At 42.2% G+C, this 16,292-nt stretch overlaps 1 protein-coding gene across 25 annotated transcripts in view; it reads right to left on the reverse strand.

The window, feature by feature from the left end:
- NCOA2 (nuclear receptor coactivator 2) overlaps window positions 1-13,614 on the reverse strand; it is a 125,636-nt gene extending 112,022 nt beyond the window's left edge. For 4 of the 25 annotated variants that reach the window (XR_014550371.1, XM_083623168.1, XM_083623179.1 and 1 more), the window contains exons 1-2: window positions 13,162-13,571; window positions 1,658-1,737 (exon numbers count right to left, since the gene is read on the reverse strand). The gene's annotated coding sequence lies outside the window, so the exon portion shown is untranslated. Of the gene's footprint in view, window positions 1-1,657; window positions 1,738-7,737; window positions 7,862-11,389; window positions 12,094-12,322; window positions 12,407-13,161 lie in introns of those variants that run through there. The other 21 variants (XM_083623189.1, XM_083623170.1, XM_083623190.1 and 18 more) reach the window with 13 other exon arrangements.
- Between the last annotated feature and the right edge of the window lie 2,678 nt (window positions 13,615-16,292).

Below are 16,292 nucleotides of genomic sequence, written 5' to 3' on the forward strand. Positions count from 1 at the left end.
CCCCCACACCGATGGCTTTCTATTTGAAACCAATTATTATTTATTGAGCTTCTTTACTATGGAATTTGGGATCTGTTAGGAGGAGTATAGTCTGCCTAAGCTTCACCCTGCTGGCTCACTCACATTATAATGTCACTTGGTTATCTGGGGCTTCCCTCTTGCTTGTAAAGTGAGCTCCCTCCAAGCTCCCTTGCTAAAGTTATAGTCCTGGCTAGCTTCTCCCAGCTGTCACAACTCCAGCCAATCAAATCAGGAGGTTCTCCTTTGAAAAACAGAGCGCTGTGGCTCAACTACTGGGCTAAAAGAAATTCCAATGAACAAAAATTTGAAATGGGAGATTCATGTCAATTTAGCCACCTTACAATGGTACAATATGTCACAGGAATAGAAAATAGGTAACGATTTCATCAAATTTAAGATGAGGATATAGGCAGTTGAAGACCCCCTTGGAATGCAAGGGACTGATTGATTGAAGTATATAAGTGAGTACAAAATATTGATAAAAGTAATTACAGCTTTTCTTTACATTTCAAGGTCACAACAGTTGCAAAAGAACTATTAGGAGGCTCCAAAAGGGTAACTAGTACACGGGCTTAAAACTTTCCTGTGGGATATTTCACAGCACCTTTCAATAGAAAGGTTCCTGTGCCAGATCATAAACTGCTTTTGATAATCCCCTCATATTCAAAATTTGTTTAGAAGGAGATGGTGAAGAAGCACACTACATTTTGTAAACTACAGTCCTCAAGTCTACAGCTACACTCTAATGCAGGTGCTTTCATTGTGACACCCACAGGTACACAGGGATCCATAGAGATCTTCCCTGGTAACTGCAGGGTTCCCTCTGCCCAGATGAAATTAGGCTTGAAATAATAATTCTATTGTACCAATAAGAATAATAGATTGTTTTGTGTGTGATGCCATGACAATTCCTCTAGTGTGAAACAATGTACATGGACCAAGAAATGGTTGGCAACCCTGGCCTTAACATCTCAGACATCTCACACATATATACATATGAATAACTGCCTGATTTAAGAAGCCTGAATTTCTAGGCCAGTTCAGATGCAATGAACAAGGAACTGTGTTTATTTGCTCTCACTTCTTGCATGCTCCGCTTTCCTTCCTCACTTTCCAATTTACTAACACATTATGGTTTGTCTACAAATGAGAATTCTAGATCATTGTTTAAACTGGTTTTACAATTCTGCTTTGCCCAGTTAGGATGCTAACAGCAAACTAAGGTCTGAAACTAAACTGGGCTTGAGGGAGGAGAATGTGTGCAAGTGCAGAGCTCATTTACATAGCATAAAATCATGGTTAGGAGTTACAGCTAGACCAACTAAGTGGGTATGACCATACAAGAGGATTTCCATTACCCCAGACAGATATAGGTGTAATCAAAGTGGATACAATATTTCCCTCACTTTCTTAGAGCAGAGGTGCTCTGACCTCTGATTAAATGTTTAGTGCATTTTAGCCAACATATCATTTTCATGTATGAGGCCAAAATTTCAGCAAAAAAAATAAAATAAAAATAAAACAGCAGCAGCTTTCTCAAAGAACAAAATGGACAGTTTATGGATACAATTACATAAAACTACATTTTCATTCATAAAATAGCCATTTTAATATGCATTATTTAGAGACAACTTACCAAGACTCAATGAGGCAGTCAAATCAATAGCACAGGTTATGTGTCTGAAAGGTTCAATATTCAGATACATCTCAAGCATGCTATAAAACAAAAACAAACAAACTGTAAATATTCTCTATTTACCACTGATTATGTCATTCATGCTAAAACAAAATCACTTGAGTATTTGGCATTCCCAGTTATTACAATTCCCTCAAGCATTTCTAAATAATTCTACTGTAACAATGTGGCTGTGTCCAGGCATCACACTAAAAAGTGTTTCAGCATTATGTGACTAAGCCTAGCCCTCTTTAAGTTGTACATTCCCCTTCTGCTGTCTTCCTCCTGCACCACTCACAGGTGTAGTTCAGAAGCTTTCACTTCTACTTGCAGTTAACCGTGACTTCTCATGTTGTCCAAACTGCGAATTGTGGTTAATTTAAAATATTCTTGGTTTCAACAAGGCAGTTTCTTTAAAAAAAAACAACAACCTTGAAAATTAACCATAGTTAGTTTTAATCACACCAGATGACACAAATTGCAGTTAAAAGAATGTGAAAGCAAAATGTTAACAACTACTAATCCTGGCTGTGCAAAAAGGGGAAGGAAGCCTGTACAACATCCGAACAAGACCCAAATGTTTGTTTAATGTACTCTATTTGCAGATCAGATGATCTAACCACAGAATTCTGCTGCTTGAAAATAGGGTTCAAGATACTCAACAATCTCCCCCCTCATTCTATCACACAGCTGTACTGAATACAGTAAGCAAATGACTGAATATGCCACCCAAACCCTAGATATGTGTACTTAGAAACACGTCCTACTGATGAAGTGAGTGAGCACACACACGATTGCAGGCCTGCCTCTGCTCAGAACATCTGAGTGACTCACCAAAACACAATGTTATTTATTCTGAAAAAGATAGAGACATCCTCCAGAATTCTGCAGGATTCAAATGCACACAGAGTTCTCACACAAGTAGGAATACAGTAGGGTGCAAGGACTGTTGAGCAGTCTCTGCCTCCATAAGCTCACTGGGCTGGGACATCTGCACTGATGTAAATTAAAGTAAGCTTCAGAGCAGAGGTGGGGAAGCTACTGCCCTCCAAGTGTTGCTGGTCTACAATTTCAACCATCCCTGACCATTCGGTCATGCTGGATGGAGTTGACATGGCTTAGAATCCAACAACATCTGGACAGTCACAAGTCGTCGTCCCCATCTCTGCTTTAAAGAAAAAACTAGCAGTCTTACTGTATCATTTTACAGACACTAAATAGATCAAAATCCCAGCCTGCCCCCCCCCGGGCCGCCGCCGCCAAAACCTAGGCACAATCTTCGCCATTACAGGACCAATTTACAACTTCACAAGTACACTATGAAGTTTCAGAGTTAGAGTTGAACATATTCACTTTTTTAAGTTCTTGCAAATTCTCACACTAACTTTTTGTGAATAACTTCACAAATTAAACATAGAATTCCAACCCTTCTTCCCAAGAAAGGGTGTTACATTTCTTCAGTTTATGTAAACATCACATTTTCTACAAATTTATACTATATTTATGCTATAGTGTATACACATATTTTACACACACACACACACCCAAGTCAGTCCACCAACTCATTCTACACTGAAAGCTGAAAGGAGTAAGATGAAAGTATACTATTAGAAAAAGATTTAGACCCTTGACAAGTTGCTAAGTTGGACCATGAATATGTAGAATATATATTCCTACAAACTCCCAAATCCACACAAGCGATGGTTCTTCATGGTAGGACTGTGAAGAATGAAATGTTTCTTTTTCAACCTCAATATCAAGTTTTAAAGCACTAGCATATGCATGGATGGGTTGGGGAAGAGAATTACGAAGATTTTAAGCACTTTTATTAAACACCTTAGGATTTTCCTACCCCTGGCAAAAGGTCTTCCTGCACAGCTTGATTTCTACATGTCATTTTCACCCACCACTGAAATGTCAAACTCATGTTTTTACTCAGACCTAAACCAGGCACTGGGAGGACCAGTCATGTATACTATTACACCCTCCATTCTAACCATCACCATCCTGCATAAACAGGGAAATAAAATATTTTTTTATTTCACAGCATTTATATGCTACCTGATTGTAATAAAACCTCAAAAAGGAGATCTAGTATGGAACAGCAGGAAACAATTCTCTAGCACAGAACTGTCTATGAAAAAACACAGAACGAATAGATGCAGAGATAGATGGAGGCAACATGAACATCCTTAAGGAATTTACACCTAAAAGGTATCAATACCACAGACTGGAAACTCTTGGTATAAGCTTCAAAGTAGAACGTCTGCATCCATGTCCCTCACAACGAATATGACTAACATTTGAAATCCTAGGTTATAAAAGAAAGATTATGTGTTAATAGGATGCAGCCTTACCACAGTGATTTGTGCTCTGGTAACCTGTTAGAACTACAGTAATGTGGGGTGTGTGTGTGTGTGTGTGTGTGTGTGTGTGTGTGCTGTATGCGTGGTTACATTTGAAGACAATCCAAGTGGTTCAGTTAGTGCAGAATGCAGCTGCCAGTTCAGCTGGATGGAATCACAAAACACCAATTGACTGCATGTTCACTTCTAGGCCATATTCAAGGTGATGGTCTATGAAGGAATGCCTTTCCCAGAACCAACCTGCCCTTGCCCCAATATCTTCAGAAGCAGCTCTTCTCTGCATACTACTGGTGGTGGTGGGTGTATATTACATTGTGGTGCAAAAGAAGAAGCAGCAACAGATTTATTTGTGGTGGCCCTGGTATTGGAATGCCCTTACTCTAGTTCTAGTAGTATGCTTGGCACTGGCACCATTATCATTATGGTGCCAAATACAGACTCACCTGTTTGCCTGAGCATTTGCAATGTATTGGTATATTTATTGTCCCAGGGTGAGGAGCCTGCTCCATAGTGGTAGTCAGCTAAGTTTTACTCAGTGCAAACACACTGAAATTAATGAACACAACTAGGTTTAATATGTTTTTAAACTGCTATTGTTATTTACAGTTTATCATTTTATTTCAATATCAAGTTTGCCGTTTTTAGTTGACTTTTTGTTGTAAATTGTATGTTGCGCTCCACCCTGGATAGGGCTTTGTACACCAAAGCCAGCACCTTGAATCTAGCCTGATAGCTAATTAGCAGCCAGTGCAATTCTTCAGCACCAATGTAATACGATGTGACTATTCCATCCCAGTGAGCACTCAAGCCTCTGCATTTTGCACCAGCTGCAGTTTCCAGGGCAACCCCAAGGACAGTCCCACATAGAGCACATTACAGTAATCCAATCTGGAAGTTACCAGCACCTGGACAACAGGCTATCCTGATCACGAAACGGCCTCAGCTGTCTTACTAAATCTGTTAAAAAGCACCACTAGATACTGAGGCCTAGAGAGATGGATCCAGGAGCACCAAGACTGCTATGGAAGTGAGTGACTTTGCCCTCAAAGTGCCTTGCAAACAAACAGCAACAGTCTTCCGAAAGATCTAAAACTCTACTCACTGGAATAGGTATCAATAGACCTCAGAAAATACAAAAAGGTTCAACTGGACGACTTGAAGATGCAACGGAATCAAAGAATTGGGCCTTCTTCATTGCCCTTATTGCCATGCAGAAAGACTCATGCAATAAATAAATAATTACAAGGATGGGGAACCTTTTCAAGCCTAAGGGCCACATTCCCTTCTGAACAACCTTCTGGGAGTCAATTGCCATTAGTGGACAGAGCCAAAGGCAAAAGTAAAGTGAATGCAAATTTTACATATGTACAGTAGCTTAGTTTTTCCAAACATCCCTTCTCTATCCAGGCAAACAAGAAACATCATTCAAGGACACATTCCAGCCACACAAAAACATTCAAGGGTGGTGTGGAGCAAGGTCATATGAGCCGTGTTAGTAATGCAGGAATATAAGCTAATCACTAAATGGCACCTTAAACTTAGGTTATGGGCACCACAATGGAATGTCTAAGCATCTTTTTTGTGGTGAAATTTATTTGCTTGGAAATAAGCCCCGTTGTGTCCAGTGGGGCTTTCTTATCCTCAAGTAAGTGCACCTAGGATGGCAGCTCATGTGGCAGCACAGACGCAAAGTCTGCTAATTCACACAGCAGTGCAGAAGCACAAGCTACATATCTTTTGTTGTGGTGCTGCCACATGAAACACCACAGCACTAGCCAGCTAGATGGAGAGGTCAGTCATCAACCTGGCATCCAGAGATCTCCACGGTTGCAAAATGCACCTGGCACACTGGGAATTTTGAACACCGAGTATGCGGTATGGCCGGGAAGGGGGTGTGGCCCAGGGACAGTCTTAAGGGACAGATAGAGAGGATTATAGGGCCAAATTGTGCCCCACCCCGAGTTCCTCGCTACTGAACTATTGCTCTGCAGATAAACCATCGTTCCATTAGAGCAGTGATGGCCAAACTTGGCCCTCCAGCTGTTTTGGGACTACAACTCCCATCATCCCTAGCTAACAGGACTAGTGGTCAGGGGTGATGGGAACTGTAGTCCCAAAAAACAAAGTTTGGCCATTACTGCATTAGAGGAAATGAAATCCCATCGAGAAAAGACTACCTACTCAACTTATGGATACAAGAATCACCTGCCAACAGGACCCATGTCACATCAAGATTCACCTTTAGCTTACTGGCCTCATGCCCTCATTCAACCCATTATTGCTTCCAGTCAGCAATGGAATTACACTGCTATCTTTCTCTTGCCTGGATACTTTATCAAAATAGTATCTGGTGGCCCTCTCACAAATTATGTGGTCAACACAGTAACAGCAACTGCTTCCTCCAAATAATCAGCAGTGGTTTTCACAGAGGAAGATGTATATTCAGTCCTCTACAGGAAACAGTTATTGCTGTTGTACAGGTGCACATCCTCCTTCATGCTGCTTGGTACAAAACAGTCCGTCCCCCCGTCCCCCAGTAGTTTTAGACCTCAGTTCATTCTGTGTCTTCCTCTAAAAAAGAAAACAACCTTCTTTTCTACAAGTCCCACTTAAGAGTCAGGAGACCATGAATAGTTACCAATAGCGATCACAGTTGAAGAAACATATTAAAGAGCATACCCCTAACATTCAAATTTTTGCCATTGGCTTTGTTCTATGTTTTTATTTTGTTCATAGCCTCTTTATATCACCCATTAACAGAAAATTATCTAGGCAGTGTGCAATTTTTTAAAAACCCTCATAAGGTGTAAAAATGCAATACAAACATAAAAGCGGGTTCAAAAATCAGAAAAAAAATCAGAATAAAACAAGCCACAATGAAAAAGCTGTCTAAACCATTAAAGGCAATCAACTGAAAATCAAATTTATTCAAATGTTGCTGAAAGGACCACAATGTAGCATTGGACCTCTTTGGGCAGCTCCTCTTTGGTGGGGACATTGCACAATGAGGAACTACCACGGAAAAGGCCCTCTCCTTAGAAGCCACCTGCCTCAGCCTTATTTGGCAACAGCATTTACAGAAAGGCTGCCGAAGATGATCTGAGGGTCCAGGTAGTACTTTGTTTATACTCACTTGATTTAATTATATGCAACAACATTACATTGTTGCCTTCAAGAGCAGCTTTTGCAGAATTGTTTTAGGGGAACGAAGTTATCCAGAAAGGAGCAGAGCAAAAACCATGCTGTATGTAAGTGCATCTCTACAGCAAAGTTCATATTAAGTCCTAAGTGTTTATGTACTAAAACTTTCCAGGTCACATTCAAAGATATTTTTTTTAATAGAAAACAAGCACCGTACTAAACAATGCCTGCAGGTTTGTATTTCCAGTAAATAAATACTAATCTTATTTTGTTTTTGAAAAAGTGAAACAAATTGACAGTATCACACCTGTTTTTACTCCCTATTCACATTCCCAGTTATATGTTTCAAAGTTCACCACGTGATTTGATACACAAAGCGACTGACCCTCTAAGCTCAAGGAATGTTTGCATAATGTATATACCACTAACAAACAATTGATAATATAACTACTGTACAGATAAGACAAAGCCAATATGAATCAGCCTATTTCCCACATCGTCAGCATATGATACTAAGATCGTCACTTACATTACTTCACTGAAGGAGCAATGTTGTTTTAGAAGAATCAACACAGCACACACACCCTTACTAGCTTGCTACTTTAAGCTTCATTGTCCTTCCATCTTAAAGTCAAAGAACTCCTCTGTCAGATCAAAATCCCCAGGAGGAAAGAGAGCTCCATGCCCATCTGAAAGCACACAATAGAGCCACAGCTGACAATGCGCATCTTTCTGCATATCTGCATATGTACAAGAGGTTCTTGCCTACCCCCATCACATTCCCTCTCACATTATAGAACTTGCTACTATTCAATATCATCAAACAGCATTTTTCATGGAATGAATAAAGAAAGGTGCAGTAATGTGCTGCCTTTTAAGCAGTGTGTTGTGTAATTGCAACAATGTGTAATTAAAATGCATGGTGTGGATCAGGGTAGTTTTTAATAACGTATGAACACACATATGCAATGCATGCACATACAGAACAAAAATATTCTTTGTTTTCCCCGTTTAATACCCGGGAAGTAGTAAATGTGTCTTTGAAGATTAAAATCTGGATTTGCTACAGGTCATACACATACCATGAAGTCAGTTTATTACTATTACTAGTGCTTTCCTTTAAAATAAGCAAAAACAATGAAATGAAAAGAAAGAACTTGTTACATACACAATTAGATTTTAGGGTTTTGTTATGCTAAGTTGTCTTGAATACTATATGAAATAAAATTCACAAGCAAAATCTCACACCAATTTATTCAGTACACAAACTATTATTTAGAAATTATTTCAGAACTTTTCAACTTTCCTTGCGGAATCTTCACAGCTCAGCTTTTAAAAATCTGAGTTATGTAGCCTCCCTGCCTGAGTTTCATTTTTGCATAGAACGTCAGCTTATGCCAACATGTCAGTGACATCATCAAGAAAAGGACAGAGAGCAGAAGACTGTGGGCATTGTAGTAGCAGCTGTCTTTCTAAAGAACTTTGCTATTTCTACGGAGCAACCTGTACTTTCTTTTCTTTTCTTTTTTTTTACAGATGGGTGTGCTTACTATCATTTTGAAGTGAAATGCTGTGAAAGCCAACTGGGGCAGTTTAAATCTAACAAAAAAAATCAAACCTTTAAACAGCGTCCAAGATGAACCCACTTTAAATTTATTGTATAAATTCAATTTAGTAAACTTGTCAGAGATACTGCCTTTAACAAATTCTTTCCAGCCAAACATGTTGCACCTATGATTATCCCATCACAAAAAGCATGATTAGCTCACCATGCTTTCAAGCATTATGTCTCTTAACTATTCAAAATTTAAAATGATTGAGTAATGATTACAGTAAGTTCTAAAATATATTAATGGAAGCAGAATATTCAAAGCAGAAAAAGATAACCACTCATGTATCTAATCTCTTAAAGAGAGTATACAGAGGGGAACATAATTTAATAGGATTTTTAAAGAATTACAAAAATATTTATGATTCTGAAATTCTGTGATTTAAGATCTGTGCCTGAAACATTCTGACTTGTTATAGAGCACTACCTTTGAAAGCAAAGAGTACATAAGGGGCTAGTAAACCCAACAAAGAGTTTTGAGGCACCTTAAACACTAACAAATTATTCTAACAGAAGTAACAGAATCCATTTCATGAGATGTATGTAGTGCCTTCCTTTGGCAGGTCATATTTGCAGGGACTCAGTGGAAGAAAAATGGTAAAAGGTGGCATTGTGGTAACAAAAAGTTTGTGATAATTCAATTAGAGCCAAAACTTATTTAAAACAAGAACAATGACTTTACAAATGTAGCAATCTCTGATAACACAGCCATCTTAGTATTGCTATGTAAATTAACACCAGAGGGACAAAAATCCATTGTCTCTATTCAGGCCCAAATGAACAGAACCTAACTTCCTTATAAATTAGAATTCAGCTGATTTATACTTGTCTCTTTTGAAAATAATAGAGCCATGTAGTTAATACACAAGCATCTTACCTACAATTACCCACCCAACAAGGTCAATAATCTGTTGATGGCTCCTCAACTGGGCAAAGGGAAACCTATCCTTGCCTTTGACTTCAATCAGAAGTCCCTCAAATTTCAGTGAAATTTACTTCCTGATAAAAGTTCGTAGCATTGCAGCATAACAGTGGTACTAAGAAGCCCTGTTGAATTCAATGTGACTCCCATGTAAGTAGAGTTAGGACTGCAGCCTTGATCTACAAAGACACAACTGGTAAGGGATAAGCTGAATTCAGTACAGTGATACTCACTATAATCAATACAACTGCATTTAAAACAAGTTGAACAAGAATATCACCACCTGATAAAGTTTCTCTCTATTGAGTGATATTTTCTCAATTTTTCTATTATGAATTCTGCAACTGTGTTAAAAAAACATTGCATAAGATACAAGAAGTGATTATTCTCTTCTACTAATTTATCAATAGTCTCATATGCTATATGGGATTTTACCACTGACCAAATCTGAGGTGTTACATCTGATGTCCAACAAAAATATTCAGTAAGAGGACCATGAATAGCTTTATCCTACTGAAATTATAACTGAGTGTCTAAAACCATACTTATTTAACCTATATATCCTTCCTTTTATTTGAAAATCTAAAGGCAGCTAAACCAAAATTATAAAATCTCTATTATGTAATTATATTGCAATGTTAGTCCTCCTAAGAGTAGAACAAATGAAATTAAAGAATGCAACTTAATCATGCCACTAACTTCAATGAGCTTACAGTGGTACCTCGGGATGCGAACGGGATCTGTTCCGGAACCCCATTCGCATCCTGAATAGAATATAAGATGCGACAGCACGTCTGTGCATGCCGCATTTCACCGCTTCCGCGCATGGTGTCATTTTGACCAGCTGTGTATGCGCGAGCGGCGAAACCCGGAAGTAACTCGCTCCGTTGCTTCCGGGTCGCCACAGAGCGCAACCCGAAAATACTTATCCTGAAGTGTATTTATCCTGAGGTATGACTGTATATTGAGTAGCACTGGATACAACCCATAATCCTGCAAAAGAACTATAATTTGAGTGTTAAAATTTGAGAAATGGCGGTTAACAAATTGGTTTGTCTATGGTGTAGATATGGTGTAGGATGAATGATAATCCAGCTTCTACCTAGGGTTTTAATAGGTCATAAGATTTTATGGTAACTATATTCGTAATGTATTTTTGTCGGTGTTTGTCCTTTGATGCTATGGCCTGTCGGCTACGCAAATAAAGTCTATTCATTCATTCAAATTGGTTTGTCTATGGTGTAGATATGTCTGAAGGGTCTTTTTTTATTATTATTAAATTTTTAAACTGTCCTTCATCCAAAGAGCACAGGACAATTCACAACCCAGCAGTTCTGTATGAAAAAAGTCATGTCCAAAAGGAACATCTCTGAAGTGGACAGCTGAGAAACCAGTGTTTCCCAAGACTCTAGCTATCAAAACATTTCTTATGGAAAGGACCTGTTATGTGATTAACAGGCAAAGAAGCCAGGTACATTTCCTTTTATTTTTCTTGCCACCTTGCACACACATTTCATGCATATTTCATACATCAGTATCAGCTCCGAATGAGCGCCAGGTTGATTACAGAACATATCAAGTATGGTGCAGAAGAAAACACAGATGACACGGGAAGAAAAGTCAAAGTTGCCAAGACAACCAATAACCCTGGATACCTTTGCAACAGTACTGTTGTGGGCAGGAGCCACGACTACAAGAGCTTCTGCTCCTAAGAAAAGAAAAGAAAACGCCATCACTGTGCAAGAGATGAAATCTCTGGCGTCGCCAGACTGAACCTCGCCAGTTAAAAAGCTGGGGCAGGATTCTCGGGGAAGGCGGAGAAGACATGTGGGGGGAGAAAGAAGAGCATGCTGCCTGCGTCGGATACACACTCGCAGCCTCCCCTTACACAAGCGTAGCAGCTCAGGGAGCAGGTGGAGAGGGGATTAGACGCACACCCTCCGCGCTACACGGCGGAAGGGGGAGGGAGGAGGACAAGGCCATTCTCCATGTACAAAGCGGGAGGGGGAGAAGCAGAAATGCGCGCCTCTCTCTCTCCCAGCCCCACAATCAACAACAAGAGTCCCTGGCAGAAAGGAAGGGGGAGAGGCCCGCCGCCCCACCACCGCCACCCTCCCATTCATAGCCACACACTCGGCGGCGTCAGGCTGCGACGCTGGGTCCCCGGGGACTGAGGCGCGTAGCAACCCCAACACCCAGAAGCCCGCGACTAGGCCTCCGCCCTGAGAGGCCGGCACCAGCCGAGCGAGTCCCGCACGAGCACCAAGGCGCCGCTGGGGCCGCCGCCGCCAGGGGCCCCTCCCCCCACCCAGCCAGGCGCACGGCAGCGGCAATGCGGCTCCCTAGGCTGCGCTCTCACCCAGCGGCGGGTGGGCAGGCAGGCAGGGCCTAGTCGGGTCCCCCGGGAAGGGGGGACTTCGAGGGCCGCGCGCGCATACAAAAGTTGGGAGAAGTTAAAAGCCCGTCGCTAGCGGCCGCGGAGGAGGGAGAGAGAGGAGGCGACACCGCCGTCCCGTCACTCCACCCACCCACCCCAAATCTCGATTCCTTCCGAGGCGATTGTCAGGCAGGCGCTCCGCGCAACTCACTCTCTTCCCTCGGTCGGAGCAATCGTTTTTCTCCACAGAAAAAAAATGACTGGGGTCTTGCCACACGGCATTCTCGCCTGGAGAAAAGGAGAGAGAGAGAGAGACAGTCCCTCTCCCGTCTCTCCCCCCCCCCGCCACCCCCCATTGTCAGCCACGCAGCTGCCACCCCTTCAGTCCTTTCTATCGAGGAACGACCCTCCTCCATGCCGAGGAGAGAGGAGGGGGAAGCAAGTCCGCCTTCTCCATTAACACCCCCTTCCACTTCGCTGCCAGCACCCCGCTTTCCCCTTCAGACAGCTCTGCTCCTCTCCCACTCATTTAGCCAAGGCGCCCCCTTTCCTCCACAAGAAATCGGGGGGGGGTCGGGGGGATGTGGGTAAAAACCCCCAACTTCCCATGTATTACTACCCCCCTTTTTTTTACTTTCATCTCCATGCAGATTTCGGGGTGCGACAGAAAACTGGAGGTGTAGCCACACACCCGCCGCCGCCACCACTCATAAAAGAACACCAGACACCCAGGCTGACACCTCTCTCGCTTTTCGTCTCGGGAGAGAATAAAACCTCCACAACTTGCCTTTTTTTGCGGGGAGGGGGGATGATGGGGGGGGCAAGAAAAGTCTCGCGGACACCCCCCTTTTTTTCCTCCCTCGCCCCCGAAGTTCTCAAGGCAGCGGCTCCAGACACTAAGCAGCCATCCCCAGCAGCGCGCCACACAACCAGGGTTATTATACAACACACACACAACCGGGGAGGGACCCCCTCGGCCAGCCCCTTCCCCAGCCTATCCCGCCGCGAAAAGGACCCCGCGGCGAGGGGCGCGAGGGTGCCTTCCCTTACCGAGGTCAGCAATGTCTCCGGCTGCCGTCGCCCAGGCTGCTGCCAGCGCTGACCTTCGCTTTGTAAGAGGAAGCTGGAGCTGCTGAGTCCTCCGCGGCCGCCATGTTCCCGTTTTAATCACTGGCTGCTTGTTTATTTCAATGGGGACCCTCCCACAGCTCACTCTCCTCCTCCTCCTCCTCCTCTCCGCAAAGCTACCCAGAGAGAGGAGGGACTGGGAGGGCCGAGGAGACGGAGAGGGAGAGCAGGGCCGCCGCCGCCGCCGCCGCCACTCCCTTGCCTTCACCAGGCGCAAAAGTGGCCTCGGAGGCGAGTCCTTTCGCTCGGCAGGGAGGCAGGGCGCGCACACACCACGGCACGCACCCGCACCACGGCTTACTACCGGTCTGCGGGAGCGGAGAGGAAACTTCCTTCGCCGCCTGCGAGGCTGCGTTCTCGCCCTGGAGCCGAAGACAAATGAGCTCGGCCGAGCGTCAGCTTGCAAGGGGGTGGGGTGGCGGCTGGGGGAAGCAGCCTTGCTAACCCAGCGCAGGATTTGGAAATGTTGCCATTGTGCCATTAACAGACAGGGAAAAGGAATCGCTCGAATCTGATTTCTTTTCTTTTGTTGTCCAAAAGAAAGGAAGCGAGGAAGCAACCGTGCGCCACCTACGCTGGCGATTATTAATAGTAGTAGTAGTAGTGTAGTAGTAGTAGTATTAATGTAGGTCTGACGATGGAATGCTTTGGCAGCTATAGAACAAGGGGGAACATCGTACAAATCTGTAAAAACTCATAGAGTAATATGCTCAGTTATGCAAACCTGGAAAGTCATCTATTAAACGTCTGAGAATAAATCTCTGTTCATTTTCGAGTACAGTACAGACAACAGTGATGGCTTTGAACATCGGCCTTTGCTTTTTAGACTGGTCTCTTACACACCTCTTTTAAGTTCTGGGTGTTCCTACAATGTTTACAAGGCTCATGTAATGACATGCAAAGTCTGCAGGTCCTTGTCTGCTCAAATCCCCTATATGGTCTCTTGTAATTTTAAGTTCTTCTTGACACTTTTGGCCCAAGATTTTCTGTTTACTCCCTTGATATGGTGGTGTGCCCTCAGTCTGATTGGTTGTAAAGGAATGTGTACATTGGTAAACAATATGTCATGTGCTGCAGCAGAAAGGCAATATAAACAGCTGAACTTAGTAAAACACACACACACAACTATCAGGAGGTTTAGGGAGCCTAGGATTGTGGAGGCCATTCTCTGCTCGGTATTTTTTTGTATCTATAAAAGCAATCACATTGTGGTAGGTAATCAAGTTGCTCACCTTTTGTAATGGGCTATCGTCTGTTTAGAAGTATTGTGCATGATCATTTAAACCTGTGTATTACTTTACAGTTTGTTTGTTTTTGAAGACAACACTTTTTGCATTGCTCTGCAGTTCATGTAAACTAAATTAGTTACGTGAGTTTATTAACACTCAGTACAGTACAGAAACAATGTAAGTGCAGCAATACAGCTATAAAAAGTGAACAGAAGGGATTTGTTTGCTTAAATACATTTATATAATCACTCTGCAACTCTGAAATCAATATAACAAAATGAAACCACAATGGAAAACTGACAATGAAATAGTTTAAAACTCAGAACTTTAACAGTGTGGAAGAACAAGAAAGCTTTTGCTTATTAGCCCAAAGCAGATGCCAGGTGCGCCTCTCTGAAAAGAGCTCCACAGGCAGGAAGTCAATGGTGAAAACATCACCTCCCCATTTGGCACATAACTTCAACTGGCAGAGGCATCTGGAGAAGACCACTGATAACGTCAGCTAACTGGAATTAATTCATCCACTTTTGTTATAGTGTGTAATAAGTTAACACAGAGAATACTGAACAATAAACAATAGCAACTTATTAAAACATAAAAACAGTATTGTAGCACTGTTCCACACCATATATTTAAAGTGTATCACTTCCTGCAAAGAAGCCAGGAAATTGTAATTTACCCCTCATGTAACTGCAACTCCCAGCAGCCTTAACAAACTACAGTTTCCAGGATAATTTAGGGGAAAGCAATGTGCTTCAAAAGTATTGTGTGATTTCATCAGATGCATGAAGTGCTCTCCTAATTTACAGGTATCTATATACATGTGGGTGGATATGTTTGTAAACAGTGAGGTCAGAGGGAAATAAAATGTCGAAAGTACAGAGATCATGAAAGTTACATAATTAAAAGCAGAAATTCACAAAACAGTTGTAGCTGATAACACAAACATCATTGCATTGGTAAGAAAATTAATAAATGCAGTGTGATAAAAATCAGTTGTCCTGATTCAGTCCAGAAGTCATAGCACTGACTCTCTTGATTAACTATAATACCATAAAACTTCAGAAGGGGACTGCAACATGAAACTACTAAATTAGAATTAATCAAGAGGTTTGTGTGCTATTACTTGTAGATAGAACTGGGGCAATGGATTTCTGTCACATCACATATGTCATTGGCTTACCAGTTAACATGTCATGCATCTGATGAAGTAGACTGTAGTCCATGAAAGTTAATGCAATTAGAAAGCTGATAATCTTTTAGATGCTGCAATACTCTCTGTTAATTTTGCTGCAACAGGCTAACTCAGCTACCCCCCCCCCCCCGGAAGTTATTGGAATGTGTTTTCTTCTATAAACAAACTTCCTAGAGAAAGTTAACATTCACAGGGTGTCACTATATTAAATTTCTCATGTGTGGAGGGGCTGAATAAATTCTGTAACTGCCATTGGCCCAGTACACACATAACTCTCCACCATGTTTATTGAACCATGGTTTAGCACAGATTTGAGGAAGTGGATCTGATCAGTGGGCTGGATCCTGGGTCCCCATACCCTCAGGAGGCCATTTTTAGGGTGGGGTCTGCTCACCTCCCAATCAACTTACATGATTGTGAGGCCAGAGGACCCATTTTTCATTTCTAACCCAGCTTGAAAAATCCAAGATGCTTGAAATTACTGTGGCAGAGCCATTCCCAGCTTGCTTGCTCTCACCACCAAATTGCAAACCTCCCTTGCTGATGTACAATTGGGGTCACAGTTCAAGGTTCCTAAAAGTACATTGGCAGCTGTGGCTCCACTTGCTAGGGGTTCCTCACCTCTGGCT

This window comes from Podarcis filfolensis (assembly GCF_964270895.1).
Source record: "Podarcis filfolensis genome assembly, chromosome: 7".
Lineage (NCBI taxonomy): Eukaryota > Metazoa > Chordata > Lepidosauria > Squamata > Lacertidae > Podarcis > Podarcis filfolensis.